The following is a 19,384-nucleotide window of genomic DNA, read 5'->3' on the forward strand; positions in this document are numbered from 1 at the left end:
CTGGAGAGCTACTGTTGGCCATCCCTGAAGTAGCCTGATCTTCATTGCTGACAGAAATCCAAGAATGTGTGATCTGCCCTTGTCTATTTTTAGCTATTTTAAGATTGTGAGAGAAGCCATGTTGTATCAGGCCAATGACCCATCCAGTCCAACACTCTGTAACACAATGGCCCAAAAACCCAGGTGCCATCAGGAGGTCCACCAGTGAGGCCAGGACACTAGAAGCCCTCCCACTGTTGCCCGCCCCCAAGCACCAAGAATGCAGAGCATCACTGCCCCAGACAGAGAGTTGCATCAATACCCTGTGGCCAGGGCTTTTTTTGTAGAAAAAGCCCAGCAGAAACTCATTTGCATATTAGGCCACACCCCCTGACATCACCATTGTTTCACACAGGGCTTTTTTGTAGAAAACTCATTTGTATATTTGGCCACACCTCCTGACACCACGCCAGCTGGGACTGAGTTCCTTTGCATTTCTGCTCAAAAAAAGCCCTGCCTGTGGCTAATAGCTACTGATGGACCTCTGCTCCAGATGTTTATCCAATTTCCTCTTGAAACCATCTATGTTTCTAGCTGCCACCACCTCCTGTGACAGTGAATTCCATCTTGACTTTCTTCCAATGGTTACACGTGTATGGCTGGCTACCACATTCAAAGTAAATCTTATTTAATTTCCTTACAGGTTACCAGAGAACATTTTTGGATGCAACAACATATTTAGATTGTTTCAGAGAGTAGCCTTGTTGGTCTACAATATAACAACTAGATCTGACTCCAGTAGCACCTTCTAGGCCAATAAGATTGTTCTCGTTGGTCACTCAGGTGCTACTGGACTGGAATCTAGTTGTAATGATGTCATCAAGATTCCTTTTTAAGGCAGTGGGCCAAAGAGCCCTCATGCTCATTGGTGGTTTATAAGGAAACAGAGCAGAATCAGGGAATGGCCCTCCTGTGCAGTCAGCCTCCTCCCCCTCCCTGCTCCGCTCCAGGCTAAGGAGCGGTGCATGAGGGGGTCTGGCATCCTTCAGCACTGGGGCAGGGACCCACCATGGCTATGAGGGTGAGGAAAAGAGGGAAACTTGGACCAACATTGAAATTAATCTTTGGAAAGTGTACCTGTTAAATGACAAAGTAGGAGGAAGGGAATTACCCCTGACCCGGATAGCCTAAGCTAGCCTCATCTCGTCAGACCTCAGAAATTTAGCAGGGTCATCCCTGGTCAGTTTTGGAAGAGAGGCTGGCATTCCAACAAGGAATATCAGGGCCTCCATGACATGGAGGCATCTCTTATCTGTGAACGTCTCTTGCCTTGAAAACCCCATGGGGTCACTATATCAGCTGTGACTTGATAGCAAAAAAAAAATGAATTACCATAAATGTCTATCACAGTTCAAATGGCTTATGATTTGTCTACTGAATAATAATCAGACATTCTGTATTGAGATTGGATCCAGAGGTTCTGGGCATAACTAGAGAAGCAGTGCAGTTTCCACTTGAGGGAGTATCAGTGAGATCATCACATGGTTTGCTCCCTCTAGTGGTCGATTCAATTTTACATCGGTGTATGTTCAACATAAACACAGCAGGGGATCCAGTGGCAGGCCATGGATCCCCATGCCTTTGATTTCAAACTTCTGCTCCTCTTGTTTGGAAAGTGTTTGGTTAGCACTTTGCATCTTATACTCCATCGTATCATTTGTCATCTGTAGGTGTCAAGGAACAGCCAGAAACAGAAAAAGCTGCAACTCCAGTCCTAGTTGTGGAATCACAGCCTCTGCAGCAAAGTAAGCTGGGTCTGACCCCCCCCCACTCCCCAAATGGAGCATGTAGGGATGACTGTCACCTCTCCAGTTGCTGTCTGACCACCAGGGCTGCCACTAGGCAAACTAGGCAATTGCCTAGGGACCCAGCCTTCTGGGGTGCCAAATTGGGCTCCCTCATGTGACTCGGTGATGTTATCAGTGTGCGGGGGAGGGGGGGGGTGCCAGAAGTTAGCCTTACCTAGGATTCCAGACAGTCTAGTGCTAGCCCTACTGACCACATGTGGATCTTTTCCAGCAGTTGACTTGCCCACGTCAGGACCTTATCTTGTGACCCCTGTTACCCAAAATTCTCCCGTGGAACGAGTCAAAACTATTCCCTTGATCCCAGATCAAGGTATGTGTACCACCCAAGGTATGTTATTTCAAGAGATGTTCTCTTCAGAAACAGAGAAATACTGGTAAAAAAAAAATAGCTGTCTAAATGGAAAAAGATCTAGAATGTTAACAAACTATATTTTTTAAAAAAAATTGCTATAACTAACATAGTAATGCATTAATCACAAGGACAGAATTCATAGGCCTGTCCATGTGTAGGAAGTCAAAGGTTCTCTTCCTGAAAGATGTTGTAACCATCTGCTCACTCTAACTTTGCATTTCAGTAGACATTTGCCAGACCAGCTGGTTTGAATGAGATGATGTTTCTAGTGATGGTGCGTGAAAGACAGTTAAGAGTAGGTGGCAGGCAAGTTTCAAGAGGGAACGGCATTCCGTGGTTAATCATTATTCCATATATTCAATCCTGGGTATATTACTTCTCCTCCAGTGTATTTCTTTTCTTTTTCTCCCTGTCAGCATGCAAGACGGAATGGTTTGATCGGGACAATCCCTTTGGGACTGGAGACCGCGAACTCCTGTCTGACTTCCTCGATGAAAACCCTGGTGAAATCTGTTCTGACCCGACCGCGATGGAGGTCCAGACGCTGAATGGGACTCCAGCTTCTGAGACTGGCCAAGAGTTTGCTGTGTGAGATTCTGTGGGGTGGCATCAGAGAGGAACGGATGGAAAAGCTTAGCCTAGTGCAGGGGTGGCCAACGGTAGCTCTCCAGATGTTTTTTGCCTACAACTCCCATCAGCCCCAGCCAGCATGGCCAATGGCTGGGGCTGATGGGAGCTGTAGGCAAAAAAACATCTGGAGAGCTACCTTTGGCCACCCCTGGCCTAGTGTCAAAGGGACCATATTTCCTGTGTCATGATCACAAACAATGACACTTGGGAACCAAAGCAAGTTTCAGAGAGAATCAGTGGTAGATGTCAGTCATAAAAATACGCCGTTTCCCCACTTATTTTTGTTTTCATCCTCAGCTCTTCTCCAGTTATTGTTCCCAATTCATTTGTTTCTCGTCAAGTTTAGGACCTTTTCCACATTCTCGTTTTCCTTGCTTATGTGTTCCTGTTTCTTCAGGGGAGGGGGGAGCGTTTCCTGTTCTGCATGCGTTTTTTTCCCTGTAGTGGTCAGTTATATATTACATCAGTTTATGCTTGGCATGTCTCCCTGAAGATTTAGACTGCAAGTTTTTATGCTTAACATAAACCAATTTAAAATTCTCAGTTCTTAGGTTGTTGTAGCTTTTCCGGGCTGTGTGGCCGTGGTCTTGGCATTGTTAGACCTGACGTTTCACCAGCAACTGTGACTGGCATCCTCAGAGGTGTAACCCAGAAAACTGGAGTTTTCTCTGGGTCAAAGAGAGCAGTTTCCTGGGTTATACCTCTGAGGATGCCAGTCACAGTTGCTGGGGAAACGTCAGGTCTCACAATGCCAAGACCACGGCCACGCAGCCCGGAAAATCTACAACAACCAATGGACTCCAGTCGTGAAAGCCTTCAACAACATATTATAGTTCTTTATTATTATGGTCATTTGATCAATCATATGATCAGTTTTACAGTTTACACAACAAACAACATTTGTACAATAAAACATAGTCTGATAAAATTGAGACCCCAGTGCAAAATGGATTCAACCAGTAGAGGAAGAAAAATATGCATAACAGAAAAAAAGGAATGCACCAGCAAGGAAAATGGAAATACAGAAAAGCCCTTGAACTGGAACTAACTGGAATCCTCCCATTTTGTACACAGTGCTCTGCCGTTTTCTTTAGATTTCAGTTTCCTCCATTCAGTTCTGGGTTTGTTTGTTTGTTTTTTAGACCTACTTTTGTTGGTTAAAAAAAAACTACTTCTGCATATGTCAAGATTCTTACCAATACAAAGGAGTGCATTTGTGCATCAGTAAAACATTGCAGATAAAGAATTTGGATCCAACCCTATACACCAGGGGTGGCCAAACTGTGACTTGGGAGCCACATGTGGCTCTTCACAGATATTGTGTGGCTCTTGAAGCCCTCACAGCTCCGTCAGCCAGCTTATCCAAGCCAAGCCAGCTGGCAGCTTGGAGAATGCATTTAAAGTTAAAGTTGCTTTCTTTCTACCTCTCCCTCCCACATCTACTTGCTTTCCTCCCTCCCTCTCTTCCTTCCTGTCCTGCAGCTCTCAAACATCTGATGTTCATGTCTTGCTGCTCCTAGACATCTGATGTTCGTGTCTTGTGGCTCTCAGACATCTGGCATTTATTCTGTGTGTCCCTTACATGAAGCAAGTTTGGCCACCCCTGCTATACACAAACAAATCAAGAATTTTTTTTTGCAGTATTTTATCATTGTGGGAATACCCACTCATAACATGGACAAGGAGAAAGGACAAATAGATGCAAGCAAACCAAAGGAATAATTCAGAGCTATAACTCACTGCACATGTGTTGATCCTGGAATTTAAGTGTAGAAATTTTCTTTGTAAGACAGGGTTTCAGGAACATTGGGAAGCAGATCTGAACAAACCCAGAGAAAGAGTGGACCAGAAAAAATATGCCCATCCCTGGTCCCATTTTCTCCTGCTTCCGTTCTCATTCTACTCTTCTGGTCACACCATATGGGAATCCCAGCTTCTTCAAACATTTAGGGTTCCTTTCAAGAGCATCTGAGATGATTACTGGACCTCTGCCTTCCTTGGTGTTTGACATTCCCTTTGCCTTTTGTGCTTCTACTAGGAATGATATCTCCAAGGGTTTTTCCTGTCTCAACGCTGATCAAGGGAAAGGTGTTTTTTGCCTGGACTATCGGGTCCGATTCACCTGTCCAAAGTCCTTCTGTGCTGGTGAGTAACAAGTAAAACATCACACTCTGCATCCTGTTCTCAAGATGTCTTCAAGAAGCCCACAAGTGGGGTGGCCAGCTCTGGCTTGGGAAATTCCTGGAGATTTGGGAATAGAGCCTAGGAGGACGGGGGGGAGGAGGAGAACTGGATTTATAACCCTGCCCTTCATTCAGAGACTCAGAGGGGCTTACCATCTCCTTCCCTTCCTCTATCCACAACAAGACACCCTTTGATGTAGGTGGGGCTGAGAGAGATCTGAGAGAATGGCTCTTGAGAGAACAGTTCTGAGAGAACTTGTGACTGACCCAAGGTCACCCAGCTGGCTGCATGGGGGAGGAATAGGGAATCAAACCCCGTTCTCCAGATTAGAGTCTGCTGTTCTTAATCGCTACCTCCATAGGGTATAATGCCACCAAGTCCACCCACCAAAGCAGCCATTTTCTCCAGGGAAAGTGATCTCTGTCCCCTGGAGACTATTTTTCAATCCAGGAGATCTCCAGGTCCCACCTAGAGGTTGGCAACTCCGCCCACAAGCCAGGCAACAAGGCATCATCTGTTGCTTCCCCAACAACCAGGTTTCTGTACAATGAGTTTTCAGGTCTCTTGGTGATGGGAGGAAATGGCATTGTGTCAGCACAAAGACTTCACTTCTGGTGAAGTCCAGAAGTAACATCATGGGGTACTAAAATCTGCAAATGCTCTATGGTTTTACCATAGAGTTTTGCAGATCCCACAGAATCCTGTGACATCACATCCAGTGAAAATGCTGACATGCCAGTCCTTGCCCCCTAAATGTCCTAGGTTTTTCTGACTGCGGCCACGCAACCTACTTGGGGAGAATATAGGAAAAGGATCACAAGTCTGTTTTGCCCAGGCTTTGTTTAGTTCTCTGTGTCCCTTCCTGTCCGAAGAATTTGCAGAAATAAAAACTCTGCAAGAAAATAAAAGTGCCCTAAAACACAGATGGTGGCTGGAGATTTCCTAGGACTACAACTGACCTCCAAACAGAGTTCAGTTCACCCGGAGAAAATGGTCACATTGGAAGGTGGATTCTGTGATTATTATGCCCCGCTGAGGTCCCTCCCTTCCCCAAATGCTGCCCTTCTTGACTCTCCATCCCAAAAATCTCCAGGTATTTCCCAACATGGATCTCCCAGCCGCAGCTGAGAGATCCAACTTGTGCCGAAGCATCTAATCTCAGTTTGAGCCTAAGCAGGGCTTCTTTGGTATTAGGAACTCCTTTAGGCCACACACCCCTGATGTAGCCAAGAGCTTACAGTAGGCCTTGTAAAAAGAGCCTTGTAAGCTCTTGGAAGATTGGCTACATCAGGGAGGTGTGGCCTAATATGCAAAGGAGTTCCTGCAACAAAAAAGCCCTAAGAGCTTTTTTGCTTTGTTCTGCTAGTTTCTTCCTTTTCTCACTTTTTCTGACTGAACCTGCTTTTGGGGTTTATCAGTGACTGGTTTAGTAGACACTCTGATTTCAATCCTTTGGTTTCAATCCTTTTTGGTTTTTATAATTTTTTTTAAAAAGTTATTTGCTACACCTGACTTATTAATACGCTAATCACATATTCATAGGCCTGTCTATGAGCAAAGGAAGTAAAAGATTCTCTTCCTGAAAGACTTTGTAACTATCTGCTCTCTCCAGCTTTGCATTTGGGTAGACATTTGCTAGACCAGCTGGTTTAACTGAGATGGCACTTCTGGTGATAGTGCCTGAAAGACAGTAGAGTAGTTGGCAGGCAAGCTACAAGGGGAAAAGGTATTCCATGGCTAATGGTTAATCCATATTTCCAGTCCTGGTGTATTACTTCGCCTACAGTGTTTTTCTTTTCTTTGTTTCTCTTTCAGTATGCAAGACGGAATGGTTTGATCGGGACAATCCCTTTGGGACTGGAGACCATGAACTCCTGTCTGACCTCCTCGATGAAAATCCTGGTGAAATCTGTTCTGACCCGACCGCGATGGAGGTTCAGACTCTGAATGGGACTCCGGCTTCTGAGACTGGCCAAGAGTTTGCTGTGTGAGATTCAGTGGGGTGGCATCAGAGAGGAAAGGATGGAAATAGGCCGGCTCCAAATGAACAAAGTTTCCTGGGTTGTGAGCACAAATAATGGCACTTGGGAACAAAAGCAAGTTTCACGGAGTCAGTGGCAGATGCAGGACAGAAAAATATGCCATTTCCCACTCAGGGCTTTTTTTGTAGCAGAAACACCTTTGCATATTAGGTTACACCCCCCCCCCCCCCTGATGTAGCAAATCCCCTAAGACCTTACAGGGCTCTTTTTACAGGGTACTGTAAGCTCTTGGGGGATTGGCTACATCAGCGAGGTGGAATACGCAAAAGAGTTCCTGCTACGAAAAAAGTCCTGTTGCCACTTATTTTTGTTCTCATCCTCAGCTCTTCTCCAGTTATTGTTCCCAGTTCATATGTTTCCCATCAAGTTTTGTGCTGGAACTAACTGGAATCCCCCACTATCCCCCATTTTTGTACACGTGCAGATTTCTTTAGATTTTAGATCCTTCCCTTCAGTTCTGGATTGTTTTTTTTTTTAACCCTCTGTAATAAACAGATGTATGGATGTTGGTAAGACACACGATTCTTACCAATACAAAGGCGTTCACAGGCGCATCAGTAAAACACTGCAGCTAAAGAGTTTGGATATAATCCTACGCACAAACAAATCAAGATTGTTTTTTGCAGTGTTTTATCCTTATAGAAGTGCCCACTCATCAAAAGGATGGGGGAGAGGATTAAAAGATGCAGGAAAACCAAAGGATGAATTAAAAACTGTAGATATATTGATCCTGGAATTAAGATTAGAAATCCTCCTTGTAAAACTGGATGTCAGGAAGAGTAGCCAGCAGAGCTGAAGAAATCCAAAGAAAGGGTGGAACAAGGAAAATACGCTCATCCCTGATCCCACTTTCTTGGACTTCCCTTCTCATTCTGCTCTTCTCGTCACACCATTTGGGAGTCCCAGCTTCTGATTTGGGAGCCAGTTTGGTGTAGTGGTTAAGTGCGTGCACTCTTATATGGGAGAACTGGGTTTGATTCCCCACTCCTCCACTCGCACCTCCTGGAATGGCCTTGGGTCAGCCATAGCTCTCTCAGGAGTTGTCCTTGAAAGGGCAGCTGCTGTAAGAGGTCTCTTAGTCCCACCTATCCCACAGGGTGTGTCTGTTGTGGCGGGGGGGGGGGCGGGAAGGGTAAAAGAGACTGTGACTGCTCTGAGATTCAGAGTATAGGGCGGGATATATCTTCTTCATATATTTAGGGTTCCCTTCAAGAATAGCTGAGAAGTCTACCAGACTTCTACCTTCATTGGTATTTAATGTTCCCTTTGCCTTTTGTGCTTCTGATAGGAATGATGTCTCCCGAGGCTTTTCCTGTCTCAACGCTGATCAAGGGAAAGGTGTTTTCTGCCTCGACTATCAGGTCCGATTCACTTGTCCAAAGTCCTTCTGTGTTGGTGAGTGACAAGGAAGACATGAGAAAAGCCCTGATGGATCAAGATCCAGAAGTGCCATCATGGAATGCTCTGGCATGTCCAAATACTCTGTGGTTTTACCTGGTTTTGACTGCCTGGAAACTCTCCTTGGGGGAAATATAGGGAAAGTCCCACACGACTTTTTTGCCCAGGCCTTTGTTTGCTTCTTAGGGTCCCTCCTTGTCTGAAGAATTTGAGGAAGTGAAAGCTGCAAGCAAATACAAAGCACCTTAAAATTCAGGGTTGGGGGTTAGAGAAGGGGGCCACACCAGATCCCTCCCCATGCCCATCCACTACACAAGCAACTTGAATAGGGTTGCCAGATCTGTGTTGGAAAACGCCTGGAAACTTTGGCAGTGGAGCCGGGAGAGAGCAGGGTTGGGAGAGGGGAGGGGAGGAGCCTCAGCACGGGAGAATGCCATAGAGTCCACCCTTCCAAGCAGCCATTTTCTCAAGAGGAGCTGATCTCTGGAGAGCAGTTGTAAAAGTGGGAGATCTTCCAAGAAGTATATTGGAAAAAAGTAAAAACTTAACATTTCTTCAAGTAGCTTCAGTTCGTATTCAGGTTGCTGTCAAAAGGAGAGAGAGAAGCCTAATCTAAAGACTTCTTTGCCTATCGCAATGGCCAGCTCAATCCGGCATCATGCGGATGAGGGCAGTGTTTCTGCAGGAGAGACCTGTAGAGATATCGGACTCCATGAAGAGCCCTACAGAGAATTGGGCACAACAAACAGCACAGAGAGAGAGGGGGTGGGGAACAGAAAAAGAGAGAGACATCCCAAGTTAAGAAAAAGAGAGAGACATCCCATTCAAAGAGATAACATCAATACACACTCACTTGGTGATGTAGCACCCCCTAGTGTCCAGGCATATTGAATCACTCCAATCTTCCTGTGGAGGGTTGGGGAGGAAGCTAAAGTTGATTTCGTGCCCTTTTTCAGCATCTGCGTTTGCAAAGTGAAACAGGGCAGGGAAAAGTGATGCTCCGCATTCCCCTGGCACCTTTCCCAGCACAAAATGGAAGATTGCCACTGCAGCATATAGGGAGTTTGGGGGCAATTTGGGTGGCACAGGGGTTGGGTCGACATGTCCTGGTGCCATAGGGCTGGCTCTAGACTAGTTTAGTTTGGGCCCAAGGGATCTCTCCCACACACTGTGCAGACTTTTTACTTTCCCAGACAAGAGAAGTGACCGTGCCAATTGTTTTTCCCAACAGGACCAGATCTGTCTGGATCAAAGTTTGTACCGCAGACTGGATCAAGGCTTGTGCCAACTGCACCCGCTCAGCAAGTGGAAACAAGCCTCCCTAATCAAGGTAAGTCAAAAGGAAAGCACCGCCCATGGTATATATAATTTTATTGCTTGCAAACAAAAGTAAGGTAAGCTGGCCGGGTGGGGTTTGGATGTTTACACATCTCTCTGGTCATGTGCCAGCTCTTGTTTTTAATCTGTCGTGCTGATGTCTGACCCATTGTGTGGCAGGGTTGCCAACTTCCAGGTGGTGCCTGGAGATTTCCTGGACTTATGATTGATCCTTCAGGAGGAAATGGCTGCTTTTGGAGGATCTCTCCCTAAACCCTTGCCCTCCCCAGCTCCATCCCCCCAAATCTCCAGGAATCTCCCAACCCAAAGCTGGCAACCCTATTGTTCAGCTGCTGCTGCCGCATGCTCAAAGCAGCACAGATCTGCTCTGAGCAATCAACAAAGGCGATTGCCTAGGGCGCCAGCCTTCTGGGGGTGCTGAACTGGGCATCCCTCATGTGACTCAGTGACATTATCAGTGCAGGGGGGTCGCCAGAAATTAGCCTTGCCTAGGGAGCCAAACAGTTTGGAGAGCCAGTGTGGTGTAGTGGTTAAGTGTGCGGACTCTTATCTGGGAGAACCGGGTTTGATTCCCCACTCCTCCACTTGCACCTGCTAGCATGGCCTTGGGTCAGCCACAGCTCTGGCAGAGGTTGTCCTTGAAAGGGCAGCTGCTGTGAGAGCCCTCTCCAGCCCCACCCACCTCACAGGGTGTCTGTTGTGGGGGAGGAAGGTAAAGGAGATTGTGAGCCGCTCTGAGACTCTTCGGAGTGGAGGGCGGGATATAAATCCAATATCTTCTTCAGTCTAGGGCCGGCCCTGAGACCAGTCCATGCTGTGGGTATCATAAGACAAACCAGTCCAGCATGGTATGGCAGGGATTAACACAGAGACACTTTTGTGATGCTCATATCATCTTTGTCTTGTGAGATTTACATCAGTAGTTCTTAAACCTTTAATCCACTACCGTACCACCACCAACTACACATCCACATTCAGGGCACAATTAGCCACTCAGCAGGGGGAATAGCATCCCTTAAGGCTGTTTAGGGCGAGAATTAGGGTTGCCACCTCCATGTTGGGAAATACCTGGAGATTTTGGGGTGGGGGTGGAGTCTGATGACAGGGGTCGGGGAGGGGCTTCAATGGGGTATAGCGACACCAAGTCCACTTTCCAAAGTGGCCATTTTTTCCAGCTGAATTGATCTCTGTCACCTGGAAAGCAGTTGTCATTCCAGGAAATCTTCAGCCACCGGCTGGAGTTTGGTAACCCTTGGCTGACGCTAGGGTTGCTGATTGCCATCTCCAGAATGGGGAATTTAGGGAGATTTGGGGGTGGAGCCAGGAGAGAGCTGGGTTTGAGGAAACGAGGGAATCCTGATTCAGCTTTTGCCGAAGTATCAAATCTCAGTTTGAGCTTAAAATCTTCCTGCTTTGTTCAGGTGGTTTCCTTCTTTTTCTTCTTGGGGTGTTTCAATGGCTGGTTTGGTTGATGGGCCATGGTTCAGTGAAATAGCCTATGCTTAGCATGCAGAAGTTCCCAGGTTCAATCCCTGGGATCCCCAGATAAATGGACCAGGCATTAGGTGTTGTGAAAGGCCACTGCCTGAGACCCTGGAGAGCTGCTGGTGGTCTGAGTTGACAACATTGCCTGACCTTGACGAACGAAGGATCTGATTCAGTGCACGGCAGCTTCATTTTGCTGGATTTTTGCAAGCGTTATCTCAGTTCTTTCGTTTTAACCTTTTGTTACTGTGCGCCGCTTGGAATAAATATTAATTGGAAATTTCGAGATAAAGAATAAGGATCATTCGGGTACAACAGTTCGCTGAAATGGGACAAGATGTTTCGTTGTTTGTGTTTCAACACTGAGCTAATATTTGTTCATGTTCATATGGTGTTTTATAACACCCGAACTCTGTTTTGTTGATATTTAACCAACAATCTGTGCGCTAAAACTGAAGCGACATTTCGTCTTTGTTTATGGCGCACACGGTGTCCTCTGCCATACTGACTTCAGACTAGTTTACATCTCTTGCTAATCTTTTTCTGTTGTTTCTAAAAATATATATAGCAACTACGTTGATACTTCCATTTACTAATAAGCTTATGGCGATGGCTCAGACTCGCCAAGTCTCATCAGGTCGCGGAAGCTAAGGAGAGTCAGTCCTGATTAGCACTTGGATGGGAGACCACCTAAGAAGTCCAGGGTCATGACACAGAACCTAGGGCTGTCAGGTCCCACTGGCCACTGGCATGGGATGGGGAGGTAGGGTTGGCAAATCCAAGTTAACTCCTGGGGATTTGGGGATGGAGCCTGGGAAGTCCAGGGACCCCAGAGAGGTACAAAGCATTTTCTCCAGGGGAACTGGAGTCTGGAAATGAAGTAGGGTTGCCAGACCCCCCAATCCAGCCAGAGGATCTCCCAATCTGGGGGGCTCCAATCTGCTGCCCCTCCAGCTGACTGGCAGCGGAAAACCCATCCCCAGACAGGGCTCTTGTGGTGTGACTTTTCCAACACGACACACTGGTTTTTGAGCAGTCTCTATGATTTTGTAGCAAAAATAACCCAAGTTTTTGCCTCAAACCTTGAGCATCATGCACAACATCGACAATGCAGTTACACCGTAGAATCATAGAGTTGGAAGGGACCTCCAGGGTCATCTAGTCCAACCCCCTGCACAGTGCAGGAAATTCACAAATACCTCCCCCTAAGTCCACAGGATCAGCATTGCTGTCAGATGGCCATCTAGCCTCTGTTTAAAATCCTCCAAGGAAGGAGAGCCCACCACCTCCTGAGGAAGCCTGTTCCACTGAGGAACCGCTCTGTCAGGAAGTTCTTCCTAATGTTGAGCTGGAAACTCTTTTGATTTAATTTCAACTCACTGGTTCTGGTCCTACCTTCTGGGGCCGCAGAAAACAATTCTGAACCATCCTTTATGTGACAGCCCTTCAAATACTTGGAGATGGTGATCATATCATCTCTCAGCCACCTCCTCTCCAGGCAAAACATGCCCAGCTCCTTCAACCTTTCTTCATAGGACTTGGTTCCTCATAGACCCCTCACCATCTTTGTCGCCCTCCTGTGGACCCATTCCAACTTGTCTGTATCCTTCTTAAAATGTGGTGCCCAAAACTGAACACAGTACTCCAGATGAATATCACTTCTGGAGATATTATTGCATCACATGCACAAAGTGCGTGTGCCAGGAGACTCCCAGAGTGGTGCCAGGATCCCCTTGCTGGCAGGCAGGTAGGACTTGGCAACTTTAAGAGGAGGTGTAATTCTGGGGAATCCCCAGGTCCTATCTGGAGACTGGCATCCCTAACACAAGTGCAGAATAAACTTTACTTAACTGACCTTGGAGAGCATTGCCAAAAGAGACTCTGAGCCCCATAAACCATATTTATGGCCCCGGTACATCAGTGAATTGAGAATACTTTGACAACTGAGGAATTTTCTGTACCTTGTTTCCCACCAAGCATTAAGCACAGTTATCTTTAATTGTTGAGCAAAAGCTTTTTGGTTCAGCCAGGGGTTGGTAAATTATTGAAGATGGTTATCTTCTTGGGGTTTTTTCCTTCTCATTTTCCTGGAAAGGTGTGGTAGGATAGCAGATTCTTACGAGGAAAGCAGCTGAGAAATAATTTCACTGCTATTTGGATATAGTTTTGTTTTTTGTAAACTGTGAGCTGATTATTTGTTTTATTGCATGTTCAGTGTTTGATTGGAGATTTTATCGCTGCCACCTTTATGGAAGGGGGTTGAGGGTCATGGTGGAAATTCAGGATTTTATCATTTGCTGTTTCTTGGTTTTGTGGTAATTTTATACTGTTTGTCCGGCAAGATGGTTGGTTGGATCTCTTGTGTGATTTTCTTTTCTTATATGTGTTTTTAAACTTGATTGCAGGACACAGTGTGCAGGTGTGGAAAAGGCTGTCAAGTTGCAGCTGACTTACAGTGACTGACAGACTTACAGTGACCCCGTAGGGCTATCAGTGGTTCATGTGCAGAGTGCAAAACAGAGAACTGCTTGAAAGTAGACTCTGGAAAGAAATTGAGCCACACACCAGCACCTAGTATAAAAGTAGTGTATTTACAAACTATATACAATACAACTAGTGCGGTGAATAACATTAAACTGAGTGACAAAGTGCTACGCCAGGAACCAACTCTCGACAGAGAGAGATACTGTCTGGCACAGTAGTCCTTATATATATACAGCTCAGCCAATCACGGCAGTCCACACAATTGCTGACTCCAGCAGGTGCTTTCCCCTGGTTACAGTCCAGCCAGAACCGGCTCACTCCCAAGGCTGATCTGACCTGACCTGTCAGATGCTGTCACTGTAGATCCACCTGCTGCTCCATGCTTCTGTCATGCTGTGGACGGAGGACTCTATATACTGACAAGGGCAAGGGTGTTCCAATCATTTGTTATGAGGGATGGATCGCACATAAATGCAACCTTGTCGGGCCGGGCCATGTGTGTCATAAAATGTAATGCCAGGTAGCAGAGATATAAACTTTAGACAAAAAGAATTAAATATATATATATATTTTTAAAAAAACTTAAAATATGATTAAAACATTAGCACTCATTGGTCTTAAAGGTACTTTCTTTGTAGCTCTCCCATGGGATCCAAGGAGCTGGACAAAGAAAGCTCTGACTCTTTCCTTCCTTCCCCAGGGGACCAGGAGGAGGAGGAACCTCAGCCTATAGAAGGAAAGAGAGGCTTGTCTCAGTGGCTCTGCTATGCGATTGAGAGAGAATTCTTTTTGGGAATTCTACTTCTACACAGGGAGTCCCCCGCCTTTTTTTCTTCAAATGCAATTGAGAGAGCCTGCCAAAACAAGCTATCCCTCTCCACCTTCCTCCCCAAGGGAGGAGCCTCAGCCAATGGACAAAATAGAGGCTTTGTTCTGTAGCTCCTGTGCAATTGAGCAAGCCTGGCAAAGCAAGCAGAAGGAAGCAAGAGAGAGGGAGAAGGAAGCAGATGACAGCCAGCTCCTCGGGGGGGGGGGCTGATAGGAACCCTCCGGGGGCCTGTTTTGGCATGTTTGACACCCCTGCCACAAGGTATTCAAGGCAACAGGTGTTCAGAGGTGGCTTGCCATGGCCTACCTCTGCGTAGCAACCCTGGACTCCTGTGGTGGCCCCTCATCCAAGGACTAACCAAGACTGATTTTGCTTTGCTTCTGAGAACAGATGAAATTAGGCCACCCAGATCAGGCATTAAATAAATCACATGAACATATGAAGCTGCCTTATACTGAAACAGACCTTTGGTCCATCACAGTCAGTATTGTCTACTCAGACTGGCAGCAGCTGTCCAGGATCATGCAGAGGTCTTTCGCGTCACCTTCTATCTGATCCCTTTTTACTAGAGATGCTGAGGATTGGACTTGGGACCTACTGAATGTCAGTACTTCCACTGCAGCGATAAGTGGAGAAGTGGGGAACCAGTAACCCTTATTAACTCAGCCCCATGTTCTGTTGTTTTCTTGTCCTGAAGCTTGCAAGACCAGATGGTTTAACAGGGACCATCCCACTGCAACGGGGGACTACGAACTGCTCTATTATCTTCGAATAGCCCATCCCGGAGCTATTTGCTTAAATCCAATTGCTCTCGAGGTGCAAACTCTGCAAGGAATCCCTGCTTCTGAGACTGGACAGAAATTTGCCTGGTGAGTTTCCTGGCCTTTCTGCAAAAAAATGGATTATAGATCATGGACTTGATGGCACAAAGACACACACATCACGCTTCTGCTGGGGAGGGAAATCATTGATGTATAGGAAGCCTAAGTTCCTCATCAGTTATTTTTTAAAACCCTAAGGTCATTGCAAAGGAAAAGCCACTCTCCAAGAGGGGCCCAAATGAGATGTGACCCAAAGATGGACCCCCTTCATTATTCTCTTCTTCTTCATCATCTTCTTCTTCCTCCTCTTCTTCTGCTTCTTCTTCTTCTGCTTCTGTTTCTTCTTCTTCTTTTTCTGCTTCTGTTTCTTCTTCTGCTTCTTCTGCTGCTGCTTCTTCATCATCATCATCATCATCCACCTCCAAGGAAGGAGATCCCACCACCTCAGTGGAACAGGCTTCCTCGGGAGGTGGTGGGCTCTCCTTCCTTGGAGGTTTTTAAACAGAGGCTAGATGGCCATCTGACAGCAATGAAGATCCTGTGAATTTAGGGGGAGGTATTTGTGAGTTTCCTGCATTGTGCAGGGGGTTGGACTAGATGACCCTGGAGGTCCCTTCCAACTCATTCTATGATTCTACCTCTGATCAAACAAGGTTTACAGGTTTTGAAACACTACAAAATCCTGCCAACCTGGTGACCGCAAATGGCACTGCATTAACTGCGTAGACCACGGACAATGATACCTCTTTGAATGACCAGTTTCCAATCCACAGAAATTCATGTGCAAAGATCAGAGTAAAGTAACCAAGACAGTCCAAGAAACTGACCATCTTTAAACAGACTTTTCTTGCTCCAGGATTTCTCCTCTGCCTGAGCAAGAAATCCTTCTGTTCAGACTGGGAATTTCTAAAGTTGTTTCTGGAATGGAAGAACGAATGCTTGGTTGCAGCTTTCAGATCATTTGCATTCCCTCCCCCACCCTACATTACCAATCCTCAAAAAAGCAAGTTTGATAGGATTACGAAGACTTGTGTGTGAGTGCTGCTATATTGACACATTCCTATGTGTGCAATGTCACACAAATGAAGAGTCTCAGTACCACTGTTCATACACTCAACGTGATTGTCCTTTTGTTCAATGTCTTATCAGTGCACATGCGCATATTGCTTGATCCTGGAAAACAAAATCCACTGAGGGGGATGGGGAGAGAGACACGGATAGAAGGATTTCACCCTATCTGCCCTGGGGCTGCAAGTAGCGTCGGCATTTTCCCTTGGCAAAAAGAAGCTGGTTTTTAGAGGTTTCTGTTTGCTGTGCGAAAAAGTCAACGCTACTTGCAGTCCCAGGTCAAATAGTGTGAAATCCGAAGGAAAACCCGCTGAGAAGAGGAACATGAGAGCAGCGTAAGGTGAGTGGGAAATCGGTACCAGTGTTCCACCTGCGTTTGCTGTCAATTGTGGGGCTCAAGCTTCAGCTAGAGTTTGACTTCCTTTTCCTTGTTTGATTCCGAGCAGCAATGACGTGGTCAACGGGTTTGCTTGCATCAATGCCCACCAGGGGAAGGGGGTCTTCTGCCATGATTATAAAGTGCGGTTCACCTGCCCAGAATCCTTCTGTTCAGGTGAGTCTCCATAGCATCGCTTCTTCTGTCCCCTGCTATTATTGTCTTCCAGCAGCAGGTTTTTATAGCAAAAACACAATTGGCATTGCCTGGAACTGGGTGTCAAATCTTTTTTCCCGGGAACACTTTTTCATCATTTACATTTTTTTTAAAAAAAAAATACACTTTGAAAATAAACTGGTGAACAGCCCACCTGAAACACAGTGAAACCTAAGAACCCTGTTGAATCAGACCAGTGGTCCATTTAGTCCAGCATCCGGGGGTGGAATTCTGTCAGAAGCTTCTTTGCATATTAGGCCACACACCCCTGTGAGGCGGGATTTACTTCTGTACACCTCAGTAACCAAAACAACCTGCAGTTTTCAGAAGGCTTATACGTACACACTAATAAGTTTCAAGACAATACAGATAAGCTTTATTAGACTCCAAGCTTTTTTTCTCCAGACAGAATGCTAAATGTTATATATATATATATTTATATATATATTTATATATATATAAAAGCAAAGCAATAGATAACATTAGTACAGTTTCAGAATACAGTTACACAGTTAGAATATAGTTAAGCATAGTTCTACAGTCAAGCATAAAGCATAGTTCTATAGTCAAGCATTAATTCTATGAAAAGTCTAAGTCCCTGTGCTAGGGACTTCACCCTGTTAGTCTACATTTTCCGGGTTAGAGCCAGTTTGGTGTAGTGGTTAAGTGTGCGGACTCTTATCTGGGAGAACCGGGTTTGACTCTTATCTGGGAGAATCAAACCGGGTTTGATTCCCCACTCCTCCACTTGCACCTGCTGAAATGGGCTTGGGTCAGCCATAGCTCTGGCAGAGGTTGTCCTTGACAGGGCAGCTGCTGTAAATGCTCTATCAGCCCCACCTACCTCACAGGGTGTCTGTTGTGGGGGAGGAAGATAAAGGAGATTGTGAGCCGCTCTGAGACTCTTCGGAGTGGAGGGCGGCATATAAATCCAATATCTTCTTCTTCTAAGTCCCAATTAGTTTGGCATGACCAGCATAGAGACCTCCTGTCTCTATTCCAATCAGCACCCTTTCTCTAAATCCCAGGGTTTATAAAGAGTTTTCCCCGGAAACTGGTATCACAGTCTCTATCTTATCTGATATCATGCATTCCAGAACCACCAGCTGCATCAACAGCTAGTCTCTCACATCTGCCATATCTTTACTCCATCTGGTTCCTGCTCATACCATATAAGGCTAAGGCTGCCCTGATATAGCCCTTACCTTTCACCTACTTTCTACTGACCTAGATTCTCAGCCTAAGCTATTAGCAGTATGGATGCTTGATAGTGCTCAATTTCAAAAAGAGCTCTTGTGGCCAATTTCATAAAGAGGACCAATCCCAAAAGAAATCCCACCACACCCTGATGCAGCCAATCTTCCATGAGCTTCCAAAAAAGAGCCTTGTAAGCTCTTGGAGGAATGGCTGCATCAGGGGTGTGTGGCCTAATATGCAAAGGAGCTCCTGCTAGAATTCCACCCCTGCCAGCATCCTATCTCACCCGGAGGCCAACCGGTTTCTCTACAGGGCTAGTAACAAGGCCTATGAATATGTGTTAACTCATTTTTTTTGTATATTGCATTTTTGTAATTTTGTATACAATACTTTTATATTATACATACAAGTGATGCAAAAGAGAAAAACACAAAAGGAAATATTTAATGGAAATTTATTTACACATTCAGTGTTTTATTCCAGTGGAATGCTTGGTTGGTTGTTGGTTCTATACATACACTGTAATCTTTCTAGCAATTGTTCCCACCCTGTGGTGGGCAGTCCAACATTGTATGCTTTTGTAAACACTCATACCTTGTATTTCCTTTCTTAAGGTGGTGACCGAAAAGATGGGGATGTGAAAGAGAGGTTGCTGGATGACTAAGTCTCCATGCAGTCCTGGAATCCTAACGCTTCTTAGAAGATGACGATCACGTTCCCACGTGGCAGTGTTCCTTAGCTCTGGATCGTGCCTCTACATAGTTCAGGGGTGGCCAAACTGAAGCTTGGGAGCCACATGTGGCTCTTTCACACACATTGTGTGGCTCTCAAAGCATCATCACCTCCTTGGCCAGCTTGGAGAAAATGTTTCTTAATTTAAATCACTTCTCTAAGCTAAGCCACCTGGCGGCTTGGAGAATGCATTTAAAATTGCTTTCTTCCCACCTCCACCTCCCTCCTCCCATCTATTTGCTTTCCTTCCTTCCTTCCTTCCTTCCTTCCTTCCTTCCTTCCTTCCTTCCTTCCTTCCTTCCTTCCTTCCTTCCTTCCTTCCTTCCTTCCTTCCTTCCTTCCCCGATTTCCACTAGAAACTTTTGTTTCTAGCTAGAAGCTTTCA

At 45.8% G+C, this 19,384-nt stretch overlaps 1 long non-coding RNA gene across 1 annotated transcript; it reads left to right on the plus strand.

Moving 5' to 3' along the window:
* The first annotated feature begins 4,910 nt into the window (after positions 1-4,910).
* LOC132587371 (uncharacterized) lies at positions 4,911-17,045 on the plus strand. The gene is made up of 3 exons (XR_009556416.1): positions 4,911-4,974; positions 15,287-15,458; positions 16,925-17,045. It is a non-coding gene; the product is annotated as an uncharacterized LOC132587371 (long non-coding RNA).
* Positions 17,046-19,384: the final 2,339 nt, after the last annotated feature.

The sequence above is a fragment of the Heteronotia binoei genome, chromosome 18 (assembly GCF_032191835.1).
Source record: "Heteronotia binoei isolate CCM8104 ecotype False Entrance Well chromosome 18, APGP_CSIRO_Hbin_v1, whole genome shotgun sequence".
Taxonomy (NCBI): domain Eukaryota; kingdom Metazoa; phylum Chordata; class Lepidosauria; order Squamata; family Gekkonidae; genus Heteronotia; species Heteronotia binoei.